This window comes from Falco cherrug, chromosome 4, assembly GCF_023634085.1.
Source record: "Falco cherrug isolate bFalChe1 chromosome 4, bFalChe1.pri, whole genome shotgun sequence".
Lineage (NCBI taxonomy): Eukaryota > Metazoa > Chordata > Aves > Falconiformes > Falconidae > Falco > Falco cherrug.
In genome coordinates, this window is record NC_073700.1 from 103,339,823 (window position 1) to 103,355,702 (window position 15,880).

Consider the following 15,880-nt stretch of genomic DNA (forward strand, 5'->3'; position numbering starts at 1 on the left):
AAGCAGGGCTGGGCCTTAGCTGTCCATAGGCAAAGAAACAGCAGGTTTCATCACTGCTCCACACTGATGTCTTTCTTCCAACAGGAAGGAGAGGCTGACAAACCTTCCCCGGTAGTAACTGTGACTGGTTGCAACGTCAGCTGAGCAGAAGATACTGGTGGAGGTGCTTCTTCACACAAATGAGACTGCACACCCAAGCTCCTTTTCAATCTGTTGAGAAGATCATGTGTTTCACTGATGTGGATGTGCCTGTTGTGTGAGGTAAGCACTGACTTTTGGCTATACCAATGGTAACGAAGGGTTACAGAAATGATGAAACTCAAAAATACAAATGGAAATATCAGGCCTCCAGCCTACCCACTGGGCATTTCTTATTGTCAGGTGAATGGATGAGAACTGTTGTGATAAATGTCATGTATCTTGTGGGTTGTTACACAACACTGATGAGGAAAAAGGGAAGATGCAGAAAGGAGAAAGCCAGGGCTGCCTGTCTCTGCTTGGGAAAATAACAAGCCTTTCATTAGAAATGCCTTTTAAAATGTTATCTGGAATTTATAAGAAGGCATTGTTGGTCCTGAAAATACTAGTTTTTGTTGTAGCACAGGTGAATATCAGGTTGCTACCAGGGCTTTGCACACACTGACACTCAGGCTCAGTGGCAAACAGGCAAGAATGTAGGTAAAGGCTGGGCAGGCAGCAAGATGCTCCCTTGCTTGGCCCACGCGGGTCACTGCTGGCAAAACAGCTTTCTGTCCTTGCAGGCAGCTGTGGGCTTCAATTCACAGTCCCTGATGTTTAATCGCCAAAATGAAAACTCTGTGTGTGTGCATATATATATATATATATATGTATATATATCATTACTGGATTACTGAAAATACCATTGCCTATGGGCAGGAATATTAACATAAGGTGGGATCAATAGCAATTTAATTTTTCAAGTTGCAAATTGTGGTGACAAGGGCTAGTACACAATTTGCAGTGCAGCATGCAGACACTACAGTTTGCAGAAGCACCATTGATCCTGTTAGAAGAGTTAAATCAGGACTTTGGTCCTACCTCATTATTTACTTTAGCAAGAAAACTTGCACACATGGTGTAATTTGTATACCTTTGTGGCTATTTTCACGTGACCGTTTTGAGGGAGTCTCTTCTAATGTCTTTTGCCAACTCAGGCTGGCAAAAACCACCCCACAGCACAGCGTAAGCATCAGGTATGGTGACTGCGGTAAATGACAGCAATTTTGCTAACACTGCACTACTGTGTACATGGCATGGGAGCTACTGTGGACTAGTGCTGAAATTTGCAGTGTCACGGGTAGTAAGTACACACTCTTCAAAGCCTTGTGTACTCAGGGAACTTTCAATGGTTTAAGTTTCATACTGGGGAAAACTGTACAAGTACTTGGTTTCAGTTTAAACACAATTTATTTTAATGTCATCTCTTGGGGGGGGGGGGGGGGGGGGGTGTTTGGTTTTTTTTACCAAAATAAGTGAAACTAAATGAAAGATGTGTCTACAAACAATGTGCTGGATGCCCGGCATGGGTGTCAGGGCCCTTGATTTGCATAGAGACATTGTTTTTCATTACAGACTCGCAGTTGGGCTGGTTGGAGGTGAGTCCCAGACACACTGTAACATCACAGTGTGAGGAATTTGTCCTCGGGAGCCAGAGCTGTGGCCACTGAGAGAGGAACAGTCAAGAACAGAGGAGTTCGCGTAACTGCACCTAACTCCTGAGGATGTGCAAAAGCTTTTGGTCAAACACTCTGACTGTCTGTCTCCAGCTTGGGCATCTTAAATTAAATCTTCCCATTTTTTTATCTGATCTGTTCATCTCCCTTTTGTGTAGCTCTCAGCCATGAAGCTTTGGTGGTTCTGCAATATGGTATTGCTGAGCTGCTGCGTGAAGAATAAACCACACTTAGAGGCTGTACACACTTGTGAGGAAAGCCACAAATACTTTCTCATATGTGATGATATTTCATAGCTTCTCACGTAAGAAGATAAATTAGTGGATGTGCAAAACATCACAGAGTGACGTAGGGCCAACAGCTGAGGTAAGGACTTCTACCCTAAGCAGAGATCTGTCCCTCCAAACTTTGACCCTGTGTCAGAGCCAGTGTTCTTGTAATGTACGTTTTAAAAATGTATGCTGTAGCATCTTATGACTTTGTTAATATACTTAGACTCATTTTACAATATACACAGTAATTGCTTTTCAGTGAGGTCCTAGATACATGAAAGATTTAAAAAAATGTAAGATTTTTCATTGATGGCAAGTTTTAAAAAATAAAAGCTGACTTATTACTTGAAGGAAAGAAACAGGTATTTTTAGTCAGCAAAAGAGAATATTTTTAGCTTCTAAATATGCAGAGACACTAGATCAACTATCACAAATGTGTGCTGGTGATGCAGCCAACAACACTTAATTATCAGTTCTACAGGAAAATTAGGTGAGAAAATTACTTGTCTTTTTATATTTATTTTATTTATAAAAGAACCCAAAGATGATGACAATTCTCTCACTACAGCATGTTTGTCTGTCTTATTCTTCTCCATTGGTGATGCAGATTGACACATTCCTGCAGTGTACACAATTTGATTTGTGTTTACAAAGTTTTCTTCTGCAGTTTTGAAGGCAGCTGTTTCAGTAGTGAAGCACTCTCATCTTTTATAATGTCTTAGATTAGAAACATTTGAAATATGGGAGCAAGAAAGCTACTTGGTCTAATGCATTGGCCTTCTTTGCAATGTACGGGTCATTGGTTTTGTGTGTTGATATTATTTGTGTATGCATCTTCTTTCTTCCTTCAGAAATCATCTGGGGCATTAAGCAATATCTAGGCATGAAGATGCTGGACATACTAGTGTGGCTTGGTGTGTCTTCAGTAGCTTGGTTTGTGGTATTTTGGCCCGAATGATAAAGTGAACCAGTCTGGTCCGTGCTTATAATTCTTCTCATTTACACTAAGCAAACAGCAGATGTGCTTTTGGGTTATGGTTTTACCACACAGTATTTGTTAGCATCCCTACTGAGTTATTCCTGGGTTATACCCAGCCTGATTATTTCTTCCCACTGCAGGGGCAGAGTTAAGCAGCCACAGCTAGAGGGAAGAGGAGGGCAGAGCGTGGAAGGGACCCCAGCAGCACTACAAGCCTGTTTTGCTGCCAGACATTTTCTGTGGTGAAATTGCAGCCCTGTGGAGCATGGGAACAACAGGAGATGCTCACCATTTTCAGGGCTAGATCTGAATCTGATCAATGATTTGATTTTGACTACGCTAACCCTGGAGCCTGCAAGAAAAATTTCACTCTCTGAAAATGCCTTAATATATTATTAGTTTCATGTCCCAGATCAGGCTTCAATTCCTTCACACCCAGGTGTATAGCAGAACCAGAGACTGCCCAGACCCACAGCCCAGTCTGTGTTTGGTCCTGACTACTTCTTCTGTAGATGTCCTCTCTTCCCAGATGGGTAGGGATCAGCTAAACTGCACTGAAAGCTTTTGTGCTAGCAAATCTGGTTTGCTCCTAAAGGAACTCTAGAGAAGAGGGCTTACTTATTTTATGTTTGAAAAGGTAACTTAAATGGATATGGAAGAAGTTTCTCAGCCTGAAAATGTACTGAAGCAGCCAGGGATGATTCCATGGGTCGTTTTTTCCCCCATAGCAAAGTGGGCTGAAGCAGCGCTTTCTTCTCTCTGACTGCTTGTTCCTGCCCTGGCGCAGCTCTCTTTGTTATGACGGAGCAGCGCCTTGTCCAGCCATGCAGTGAGAGGCACCCACGAGTCCATCACTCTTAAGGGTAATGTTTGCCTTATTTTTTCTTAGTTATATTTAAGCTGACTTGGTTTCTCCAGCCACAAATTGATGAAGAAACAGATGGGGCCGTACACAAACAGGGAGATGGTGTGGCACAGGAGATGCTGAAGTAGATGTTGCCAATGAAAGAAATGTTCTTCAAATGCCAGCCTCTGTCCAATGCTGGGAGAGAGTATCTGAGAGAGCAGCAACAGATACCGTGATGTTTTATTTTCCTCATCCTGGGGGCTCCTGAGGGACTCTGCTGCATGAAGCAAAAAATAAGTCAAGGGAAGGTGGGGAAGCAGGAAGGTAAATCAGTCTTTGAATATCAGGATAAGAAATAAACCTTATTTCTAAGGACTAAACTGGTTTGAATTTTGTCTCTGGTCATGTAGCACTCCGGTGCACATCTGTTACCATGACCCAACATAGCTGCTGCATGGGAACATGACAAGAAAAATCTTGGCTCAAAAGATCGTACTGCACATGTATGACAGAAGATGAAGGAGAAGCGAAAGGTGGTAGTGAGAGGGAACAGGCACCTAGGTGTCAGCAGTCTGCAAGCTTCCATCCAGTGTACCATCCTACACCGGCAGTGGTAGGGGAAGAGTGCCCCTGGGAGTGCGTGGCATTTCAAGGCAAGCAGATCATAGACAACATCCTTTCAAGAGTGGGTTTGGTTGCTTCTTGTGTAAAATAGGAATAGTAATGCCTGAGCAGGAGTATCACGTTCCCAGGGTGGAGAGTAAGGGAAGTTGTTTAGAAAACGCTGGTACCTCAATTAGAAGGAACACGTTAATTTGCTCTTCATTTCCATCAGGTGCCAAACCATTACGAACGTATCTGGTGGATTAAAACTGGAAAAGGTGAGAGAAGGAGGGAGAGGGGCAAAGGAGGAAATATAAAACTGCAGCAGGTTTCCTTTCCAGCAGCCTTCCCTCCGGCATGCTCGGGTGGGCTCAGTGGTGAGGAGAGCTGTTGTTATTCCTTCTACTAATACCTGATGACCCAGCCAGCAGCATCCTTTCGAGCCTGCCTGGCCCACAAGAGCGGGAGCATTTCTCCTTCATGTGCTCTGCAGCTTACCTGCTCTGGCAGCAGTGTGGTGTGGACTCCCCCTTCTCCAGCTCGGGGCCACGCCAGGTCTCCCTCAGCTCACAGGGGCATTTTTGAGTGGTCAGTAAATGTGCTGAGAGGTTGGGGTGGGCAAGGGAGGGAAAAGTGGCAGCTTGGGTCTGTCCCCACCATGGCACTGGAGCCAACCCCGCTTGGGCAGCGAGCTGCTGCTTCCTGTGCAGCATCCCAACATGTGGAGTCAACCATGGCCAGGAAAGCAAGGGGCTGGTGGGTGGTGGGCAGCTGGGAAGGGCAGGCTTGTGGCAGAGCAAGGTTGTTCCAGGTGCAGCTATATTCTTTCTTTTTAATTATTTTTATTTCTCCTGATCATTTGTTAATAAATATGCAAGACGGGATCTAGCTGGCTGTTGGAATTGGTACCAGTTCTGGTACTGGTGTGCCCAGCCAATTTCTATATTTTCTAGGAGTATACGTGCCATTGCAGCTAAGGAAATCGTGCTTTCCTGGGACTCGGATCTAGCAGAGTCTAATAAAAGGGTTGATGAAGAGAAATTTCTGCAAGATTTATTTTCCCCTGGGAAATTAAACATTGTATACCAGAGCACGCATGGCATATGGCTGCTTATCCATGGGCACTGAATTCATATTCAACACTGAATCCAGCCCCTGATTCAGCAAAGTGCTGTAAGTGGTGTTTAGTTGTGATAAACAGGACTTAACCGCAGGTCTAAAGCTGGGCATGCACTTAACTGAATCGAAGCCATTTGCATTTATGCATAGTAATGTGCAATGTAAACCACTGAGATTTGTATTGTGACCCCAAAGCTAGCTTTTTCTTAGGCAAGTACTGGATCAAAAAATGGAAGTGAGCCTATTTTCTGGACTAATTCCATCTATTTTAGATATGTTACTTTGTCTCTTCACCTTCCAGATATCGCTTGCAAAGGAGACAAGATACACATAAATTGATTTGCAAGACCAAGTGCACAATCCACATAGTGCAATGAGTCTTCTGTCTGTTATCTTTATTATTGCTATTGTATCACCCTGCTCTGCAGCAGCAGGAGACAATAGCCGTATACTTTGCAGTGGACGGTTAAGGAACTGTCAGACAATTGACCAGATTTGTTTTCTTGGCTGATCATTTACAGATTTGTTTATGCTCTAATGCTGAAGTGTTTCTACCCTGGTATGTCTTGCTGTCTAGGAAAGAAAGTACTCATGCTGCCTGGCACCATGTAAGTGTCTACTGTTTTTTAAAAATCTTAGTGGTAGGTTGTGGCAGAGAACCCTAGAATAACATGTTAACTTCTAAAAAGCTAGTGTCCTTGGTGTTCTTAAATTATTTTCTCTTAATTACTTCAAAAGTTTCCTTGCCCTTGCATTTAAAAAAAAAAAAAAGATTTGATATGTCATTTTTCTAAACAGTGATACTTCGAAACCAGACATCTGCTGGATGTCATTCTACGCTTCCAGACATCACTAGGTTTCTTTTGGAGGTTCAGAAATTGCTATGCAAATACCCAACACCCTTTTGCATTAGTCTCATTAAGGCAAATAAACATTTCACTTCAAACAGCAGCGCTCCCAAATGGGAGAGTTGAAAGTCCAGCCTACTAATCTCTTTTCAAACAGGTGAATCCTTATCACCCTCTGAAAAACTGGAATATAAATCAGTCTCTCATCTGTAGCTATTACAGCCTGTGACACAGTGAGGTCAGGGTTCACTTGTTCTCTCTCTTCCTTTGGTGGCCAGCTGGCCACCAAATTCAAGCACACTCTCAAACATTCATGCAATCACACTGGTCTCCACTATTTGCACTAATTTCCTTGTTCTCCACTTCACACTCAGTCTAGAAAACCCTGCAGAGGCGCAGTGAGTCTGGGGGACAAAGCAGCAGCGGCAGCAGCTGGACAGACACCCTGTCCACGTACAGCTGTGCTGCAGCTGGGTCCCCGCCAGCCCCTCGGACAGCAGGTTTGGCAGAGGCACGAACAGTGTGCAGGGACATGCGGCTACAGTGGGGGTGAATGAAGGACACGCTGCAAGGAAGAGCAAAGGCATATAGTGCTAGAATTACAACAGTAAATAGAGGGTTTGTGCTAAGTTTAAAAAGCAACATTTCTCTCTGCATCCCAGGATGAAGCATGGCTTGTTGGGCAGAGCAGGAAGCAGAGTCAGGACAGACTTCTGGATGTTTTTCCTGACTTTGTTACTGGCTGTGGTGAGACTATATATGCTCCTGTTTCCTATCTTTAACATGAGGCTTGTACTTGCTAAGATGGTAAAAAGCCATGGCTCTGCAGGAGCTTTGGCTGATAGACACAGAAACTACTTGGAATCTCTTCTGTAATTCATGGCAAGTTGTAACTAGGCTTCTTTAAAGTCACTCAGCTAAAGATGTAAATGCCTGAATTTAAAAAAAATTAACACATTTTAAGCTAGTTTTTAAGATGACAGCCTTTAAAAACATTGGGACCTACCCCAGTATTTGTTCTTCTTCCAGAATTCTTTTTCTTGCTAAAATAAAATATGCAAAAAGTGTAAGTAGGAAGGAGAGAGACTGTTTTCCCGCTCTCCTTCCTCGCACTTGGATCCAGCAGCTGAGATTCAAATGCAAATGCCAGTACTCTCTAACTCTCCAGGAACTTTTGAGTCTTGGTGTCTTACACCTATGTGACAACTTTAGCCTAAATTAAAAATCAAAGAGATTTCCCCTGGAGTAAGGTGTTGCTTGTTACGAGTGAGGATATCATAATTGGAGCTGCCAGGAGGTTTATGAACTCCACTTGCTGAAGGAGGGTTTGGGACTGCAAAGCACCGGAATCTGTATTTTCTGTCTGGAGTCATCCCAGCTACTGCCCTCCCTCAGCCAGACCTGTAAAACCAGCAAACACGCTTCAGATCCCATTTAAATGCCAATACACCTTTCTCTTCTGTGTGATCCTATCGGATCTGGGAGGCTGAGATTGTGCCCCAGCTCTCGCCCTGCTGCTGTGGTGGCTCCTAGGCAGAGAGAGGGGCAGGTCCTGGGTGCAAGTGCCTGCTGTGAGGGTGCTGTGCAGTCTCCTTGTCACATCTCCTCTGACTGGGGCTGTGTGGTGTGACAGGTCAAGGTCTCAACTGTAGCTGCCAGTCTGTGCGCTTTAAAGCTTTGATTCCACCCCTGCTTTTCCTTCCCTTGCCATCCCCTCAGCACGCCCATCCATCATAGCCAAGATGGTCAATGGGGGGAAAAAAATCTTTGGTAGTTTTATTTTAGCAAATCTAGGATGGGACATTCAAAGTCTGTAGCAACATTACTAGAAACACAGAGGGGGGTTAATGGCTGCGGAAAAATTTTCTTTGATCTCTTTATATCTGCTCTTCATCTTTGCCTTTCCTCAGTAACTCAAATGACGGACTATTCTTGAAGAATACATCATAACTGGGGTTTACATTCAGGTTTTTTCTATAAATGAAACTTCAGAACCACTTTTTAAATCTAAATTATGGTATAAAACATGTACTGTTCCTCTGCTGACATGATTTAGTCACAGGAATCATGTGTGTATGTAAGACAGAGCGAGAGGGAGACAGAAAAAAGACTGATGCTGTTTGTGAAAAAGCATAGCTATGAAAACTTGAAGGGAAAAGCTCCAACAAGTTTGCTAACTTCTGTAAAGTAGTAAATTTTCAGCTTTACTTGGCCTATGATACATTGATTATTTTTCATTACAAGGAAAGGTGGTTGAGGAGGAAATAATTCTCTGTGCAGACAGGATGTTTTTTCCATGTTTCACAAGAATTGAAAATTAGCCATTTGACAGGGAAATAGTAATTTTAAACATAGAGAAGAATTGTTTTGTTGTTGAGTCTTTTTTTTTTTTTAAGGGGAATTCACAGAAGAAATAAACCTCCAAAGAACAGAGAGATATTGGTTAGGACCACAGTAATGAATTTGCAAAAAGAGAAGCATGATTTTGTATATGATATTTCACAGGCAGAATTAGTTAAGTTGTATGGGGCTTTCTCCAATTTAGAGTCACTGGGAAAGCTTTCTGTGGAGTCAATTCACTATTGACTAGCACCTTGCAACAGACATTTCTGATAGCAAATAACAAGTGTCAGGTGCTGGCATTTTGCAGCTGGCGTTCACTTTCCCTCAGTGCAAATGCGACTACCCAAGACGGTACACAAGAGAATCCAACCTGTGGGCGCTGAGGCCCAGTAAGGGTAGCCATAATGCCTCACTGGTGCTGTTTGGATCTGGCCCAAGTTAGAGAGCAACAAAGACACATGACTTGGGGAATTCAAACCTCAGGTAAAAAACTTTTATATGTGTAAGTGTGTGTACACCTTGCTGGATCAGTGCAGAGCTCCATCCATCCTCTCTTTGGCCGTGGTGTATATGCCCCACTGCAAGCAAGGAGCACTTCAAGGGCTCCCTGCGTTGCAGGAATGTGCTTGGCAGCCCCATCTGGGTGTCTTTTACCTGGGCTGTTCCAGGCCATTTCCCATCTCCCCAGCAATTTGTCACAGTGCATTATCACCATTTTTGCCATTATCACAGTTATCATTGTCTTTCTGCAAGTGAACAGCAAGGCAGCTGAATTTTTTAGACAATGTGAAATATTTTACCATAAATACTTTTTTTCTTTGTACTGTCAAATCTTGTGCCTGCTTCTCTTCCATTTTCTCCCAAGCTCTCACTGTTACAACTCCAGCACCCCCGCATCGTTACTCATGAATTTCAGGAGTGCCTGTGCAGGAAGGCTCCATGTACAAACACACATCCCTTTTCTATTTCCACATGGTAACTTCTGTATTAGCAACTGGTTACAGATTTTTTTTCTATTACTGCTGAAATAATTTTTGGAATGGGGAGAGCTTGTACGTCTGTTTTGAAAACAGAAAGCAAGCTTTAGAAATGTGTGCTTTGTGCAAGAGTTTACTCTCAATCCACACCGCAAGGTTTATTTCTCAGATCTCACAGGAAAAGGATATTGGTGCTGGGATTGTCGGATTCCATGCTATGAGAACATCCTCATTTAAAAGGACATCATGGATTGCCTGTTAATCCACAGGCTAAAACTTAAGTAAGCAGAGGCTAATGTCTCTTTACTGGTTTAATTAACAACAATTACTTGTCTAAAGATAAGGTATTTCCAGTTAAAAGCCATCTCCTTCAACTCCAGATCAGCTGAGAATAGTTCAAATTAGTTTTAGGGTAGGGTCAAAGACCAGAATTTTAGGAGTTTGAAGTTTTTTAACTGAGCAGATCAACACTTATATGCAGGGGGAGAATCCACATCTCAGTGAAAAGAGGGAGGCTGGGATTTTCCATCTGCATGGCAGTGGATTCTTTGGGGGCTTTAAACAAACCAGTTAATGAGGTGGCACTGACATATTTGAAGTCCGATGCATGGTCCATTTTAGTGTCACTGGCAAAGTCATGAAACTGGAATAAATCAAACTAAAGCCTTGTGTAGCACTTCATAGGCTTTGAGGTGATTTGGCATTTTACAAATCTGTGCAACCAGAGGAAGAAGCAACATTTAGAAAACAATTGGAAATGTGCAGGAAAAAGAATAAAGAGTAAGGCAAAACTGAAAGCTTTGTGCTGCTCGGAGCAAAGTTTCGGTGCAAGTTTTCTGCTGGGCAGCAGTGAGGTCCTCCTGCAGACGCTGATGCTGGCAGCGCTGGTGGGGGGAACTGCCTGGGTCAGTCTTTTGAAAATCTCCAGTGGGCAGCAGTGCTGGGGCAGAGGGTGTGTGCTCATTTCAAAACAGTATAAATCCCCACTCTGATTTGAATTTTCTCTGTTGCCAACAGGAGCCAGCTCCCGCAGCACCCCTCCATCCCCAGGACATGGCGCGTGAGAAGTGACTGCGGGCATTGCGCTGCAGCCTGTGGGCTGAAGGCCTCCCGCCAGGCAGCCTGGCCTTGTCTGTCAGCAGGGCAACTGAGCTGCACAGGCTGCGAAGGGTTTGGATGGACAAAGACTCTGTAGCTCTGTGCTTCAGCTGTACCAAGAAGCTCACAAGCTGCCGGAAGGACTGTAGGAACTAAATCCTGTGGCTGTATCTGTAACTCTCCTTGCCTCACAGGGCAAGGAGATGGGAACTTGGCCTTCCCCAAGATGCTACCCAGCCTCCACATCCTGCTCTGGTGTTGATCTCAAGGCCCAGGGTCCACAAATGTTTGTACCTCCTGCAGCAGATGTTTCTGGAGATGTTTCTTCAAGAGGTGATTTTGAACCCACAGCAAAGCTCCTGCTGACCTGCCTAACTATGGAATAAGCAGAGCAGGGACAAGGACTATGACTCTTCTACCCCACACTTGTTCTGGTTTGGTGTATTGTCTTGCAAAGAGCCCAAAGTGATGGCTGAGGGCTCACCCCACTTTTCTGTAGGTCCAGAGCTCTGAAAGTCCTGAGGCACTTAGCTCCCACCACCTTAGGATTTGGATAAAATAATTTTTGAAGTTTGGTGCTGGATCGCTTTGTGGATTTACGTGCTCTGTTGTCCTGCTGTCCCCCCACTCTCCTCGGTAGCGCTGCTCGTGGTGTGTTTGCTGCCTGGCAGGTCAGGGAAGAGGCTATGCCATGACACAGCCCCCTCATGATGCCAAGGTGAGGGCCTGAAGGACCACAGGCTCCTTTTGGTGTGTTGTAGAGGTGAGGGGAGTGCACAAGCTGATACTGGTAAACTGGAGTCTTTAATGGCCTGTCCATAAATTCAGCTGGACAGCCACTGGTCTAAAGTACTCCTTGTTCAAGTGGGGGGGAAAAAATCTGCTCCTGTTTCATTCACCCTGGTGCAGGGATGGGTAGTTTGCTTCGGCTGCTTGAGTCCAGCAAGCGCAACCACACGAGGGCATGGATTCTGAATTTTTCAATGCAGCATCTTTGGCTTAGACCACTGCAGAGTGTCTGTACCCCTCATCCTGGAGAAACCCACCCCCCAGGGTGGCTCTGCTTTGTGTGTGTGGCCCTGAGGAGTCATTTTGGGAGTCAAAGGCCTAAGGACCTTTCCTGGACATATTTTTTTACACTGTAAGAACTACAGAAAATGGCACCCCAGAAGTTTCTTGGCCTTTTGTCCACCTCTGCTTAGAAAAACACCTACAAGGTTTTGCCTTCTTTTCCCCTAGCTGCCTAATAGGCAAAGCCACAGACCAAATAACCAGGACTAAAAAGGGGCAAGATACAGCTATGTGGCCACTTCTTCCCCTCACCACTGGTCCAGACTCTGGAGCGACCTCAGATTGAATTTACTCCCCGAGTGCAAACCCTGGGGGTTGTGCCGGGGATGCTGGAGGTTCGGTGGCCTGTTTGCATGTGTGGAGCTGAGCTTGTGGGCAGAGGGGCATTCAACGCGTGCGTACGGCAGGAGGAAAGGAGCCCTCTCTCTGTCTCTAGTTTCAAGTTTAGCTTGACCCTTGTCTGATGCTGTTTAATGAAAGCTGGGTGCTGGGCAGGGAAGCAGCAGCCCAGCCGAATACTCTAACAAGTGGCTTGTTAGTGAGGAATGTCCTGCAGTAAGCAGGAGCAGCCTTGTCACTTCTCAGCCAATCCTCTGAGGACAATAAGGAAGGAGGACAAAATGAGTGCAGCCCTCCTGGGCCTCCCCTTAAGAGTTTAAAAGCAAAATATTGATTTTGAGTTACCCTGCTTCAACTCAGCTTCACTCTCCTGATATTTTTATTCCCTTGTAGATTTCTGACTCCATTCGTTTTTTAAAGAAATCACTGGTGCAATTGTGGTGTGTCCATGTTACATTCCTGCGCCTAAAAATATGGTCAATTGACACCTTGAAGGTTTCCAGGCAACTCTAACCATTTGTGACATCTCTAGCTGCATCCCCAGTATGTTCAAAACAGATGAAGTGAATGAATTGATTTTAGCTGTATAAAACCCTTGACAAAAATCTCTTTGTGGCCATCCAGTTAGTCTCTTGATGATTTGTAGAGTATTTGCTTATGCCATGAACTTGATCCTTCCCACCTCTCCGGCTGTTTTTCAGCTAGCTCTGCCGTGGGTTCCGTGCTCCCGAATGAACTGCAGTTACCTTCCCCAGCGCTGGAGCAAGAGCCAGAGTCAAACAATGCTGTACCTACAGCCACGATGCCGTCAGGTCAGACCTGAGCATTATGCCGTAATGTACCATATGAACAGCACTCGATGCTAGCAAGACAAAAAGAAGCAACTTTGTTAGGTGTTTTAAATTATTGCAACACCCAATTTGCCCAATAAAATCAGCAGATTCATCAAACCCGATTTAAAGCCCCAGAAAAGTTAAAATGATTCTTCAGCTTGCTTAAGGAGATAGGAGCTAGAACAACACAGAAAAAAACTTTCCCTTTGTCCCCAGAAAACAACTGAACATTTGCACGTGATGAAACATGCAGTAGGCCAGGAATAAATTAAGTGCAGAATCTCAACTCCTTTAATCAAATAATCTGTTAAACTGACATTTATGTGTGTGGTCCAAAGGAAATTCTTTTGAAGACATATGGTCTTTTCACTGTACCCTATTTTGGATCAAGTTCCATTGTATTAACAAACATATAGATAAAGTGTTGATAAGCCTGATTGTTTTGTGGTTTTTTTTTTAAAGGTGCCTCTGAGTGTTTTTAACCCCAGGGATTCAGGCTTCTGGAAGGACAAAGCACAGTAACCACACATGATAAGCAGTAATTTCAGTGCTCAACATTTGGTGTCTCAGCTCAGGAAGACTGCATCAGAGAGAGAAGCCTGCTGGATACAATGGTGACAGGGCTGGAGTGCTGATAATAACGCATCCTTCAAGAAGTGCAAGATATTCTTGATTAATTGGAGAAAGGCTTATCTGAATCCAAGAAAACCAGCAAATGCTTCTGCTGTTGCAGTGTGTGCTGCAGTGTGCAGCAGGGTGTGAGCAGGACACCAAGGTCTGGCTTTGGCAGTGTTTAACACATACAGAAGAGTTATTCCCATCCCTGGTGCCCTTGGCTGGCTAAACTGGTAATAACCAGCTAATGCCTCTAACCTGGCCTCTCTGCAACACAAGTCATAGGGTTTCTGTAGTCTCTCCTGCATCAAGCCCAGCCTTTCTGGTTGAGCAAGAGCATTTTCTGAAGGAAAGCATCACATCTGAAGTAAAGAGTGATGAAGTGTGTGGTAAGCTGATCTTCTAATGTTAAAAAAAAAAAAGGCAACAAAGCTGCTTCTCTAAAATACCTGTTATTAGAGGAGGTGATACAACTGAGCTGATATCTGCCATCAACAGGAAGATGTCCTGCTCCCTTCCCCTCATCCCTTCTCTTTTCCACATGCCGTCTGCTCCTCAGACCCTGCTATGATTCAACTCAATGCAATATTAATACAGGGTAAATCATGTTTTTCATGTGAATGGCCACAGGAAAATCACGTGGATGATTCTCCATCAGCTGAGTGAATTAAAGTGAAGGGCCACATGAACGCCATCAGCTTGAGGTGGGAAGGAGGGCTGTGAGCCAAAAGCAGGGAAAGGGAAAAGCAGAGGATGGGAGGACCGGGCATCACCACTTGAGACAAAAACTGATCAGCTTCAGCTTCTTTAGGGAAATCATTTTTGAGGGGAAAAAAAGCTACTTGCATAATGTATGGAAACACACTGGAACTTATATTGTCCTACAGGTAGCGATACCAATATGAAAAGGCTACCTCCTCTGCCACTGGATGTGGCGTCCATATTACTGTTTCCTAATTGCACACGAGCAGACAAGACCTTGGGGTCTGCATGCTGCAGGTGTGCAGCTGCAGCTGGGACCCAGCGGGAGAGGCAAGGGCTGCTGCAGAGCATTTGCTCTACTCACGGTGATACCACACTGTCCTCCCGCATGCATGGCCATCTCTGGGCATATGGGGACATGTGGGCTGCATGACAGTGATATGTGACAGTCCGACCAGTGAGGGACAGCTGAAGGAGCCTTTCCAGATGCATTGGGAGTGAGAGGAACAGCAGCCATCCATAGATGCAGCGTCTGATTTATTCTGCATTGTGGAGGTGAGACCACATTCCCACTGGTGTAATGGCACCAGCTCAGGTCAGGGAGGACCTGGCACCAGTTCTGGTCAGGGGAGAGCTTTAGCTGAGAGCAAGGAACAGCACCGCAGCGTCAAGTGAGGTGTGCAGGGCTGCTGCAGGTAGGGATGGATGAAGGGATAGTCCTTGAAAGCCTGCAGGGTCACTCTGCCGCCTGCCGCATCACCTGCAGCTTTGCCTCGAGAGCTGAGGGCTGCAGCACCATGCCCTGGGTTTCTGACTGCTCTGGTGCCTGTGTGGCTTCCTGTGGAGCTGCTCTGAATTGCACTTGTTGGGAGCCGCCGCACCAGCCAGCAGCTTGCTGAAAAGCGTCATCTGAGATGTCTCGGCTTTTGCAGCATAAGCTCGTTTTAAAAAGCTGTGATCGTGTCAGCAAACAGCCCGGCACATTCCCCCTATCGTCCTGCTGGAACCGCCGCGTGCCCCATGCTGACCACCCGGCACAAGCAGCAACATTTCCTCCAGCTGCTCGTGTCCATGTTTCAGGACAGTCCTGAGAAGCTCAGCTCTCCCCTCAGCCTGGGGTGGGCAGCCCGGGGGGGCACCATGGGGCCACCAGAGACTGAAGTCGAGGACAAGCAACCTCAGCTTAATGCTGCAGGCCTTGCTGGGTTTGGAAGCAGGCGTTGGAGTCTGGAGGGCTGCTGGGGTGGGCGGAGGGGTGGGATTTGCTTTCAAGCTGTGCCAATTGACTTCTGAGGCTTTTCTTCCTCTGAGCCAGCTCAGCTGAGGCAGATTTGCTGAGTGACTGCTGCTTCCTGCCCCTTGTGCTGGCCCCGGGTCGGAAAGGGACAGGGACAGGGACGGGGGAGCTGGAGCCCAGGGGATTCTTCCTCCCTGCTTGCCCGTGCAGAGGAGCCTCCTCAACACACCCGCAAGGTGTGTTTGCGTGTCCTTCTCTGTGTCGGTGGGTTTCTGGCAGAGCGTCTGCTCAGGAATGGCGGAG

At 45.5% G+C, this 15,880-nt stretch overlaps 1 long non-coding RNA gene across 1 annotated transcript; it reads left to right on the forward strand.

Annotated features, from left to right (window-relative positions):
- Positions 1 to 1,136: 1,136 nt before the first annotated feature.
- Positions 1,137 to 1,823, forward strand: LOC114017723 (uncharacterized). The gene is made up of 2 exons (XR_003562950.2): positions 1,137 to 1,214; positions 1,594 to 1,823. It is a non-coding gene; the product is annotated as an uncharacterized LOC114017723 (long non-coding RNA).
- Positions 1,824 to 15,880: the final 14,057 nt, after the last annotated feature.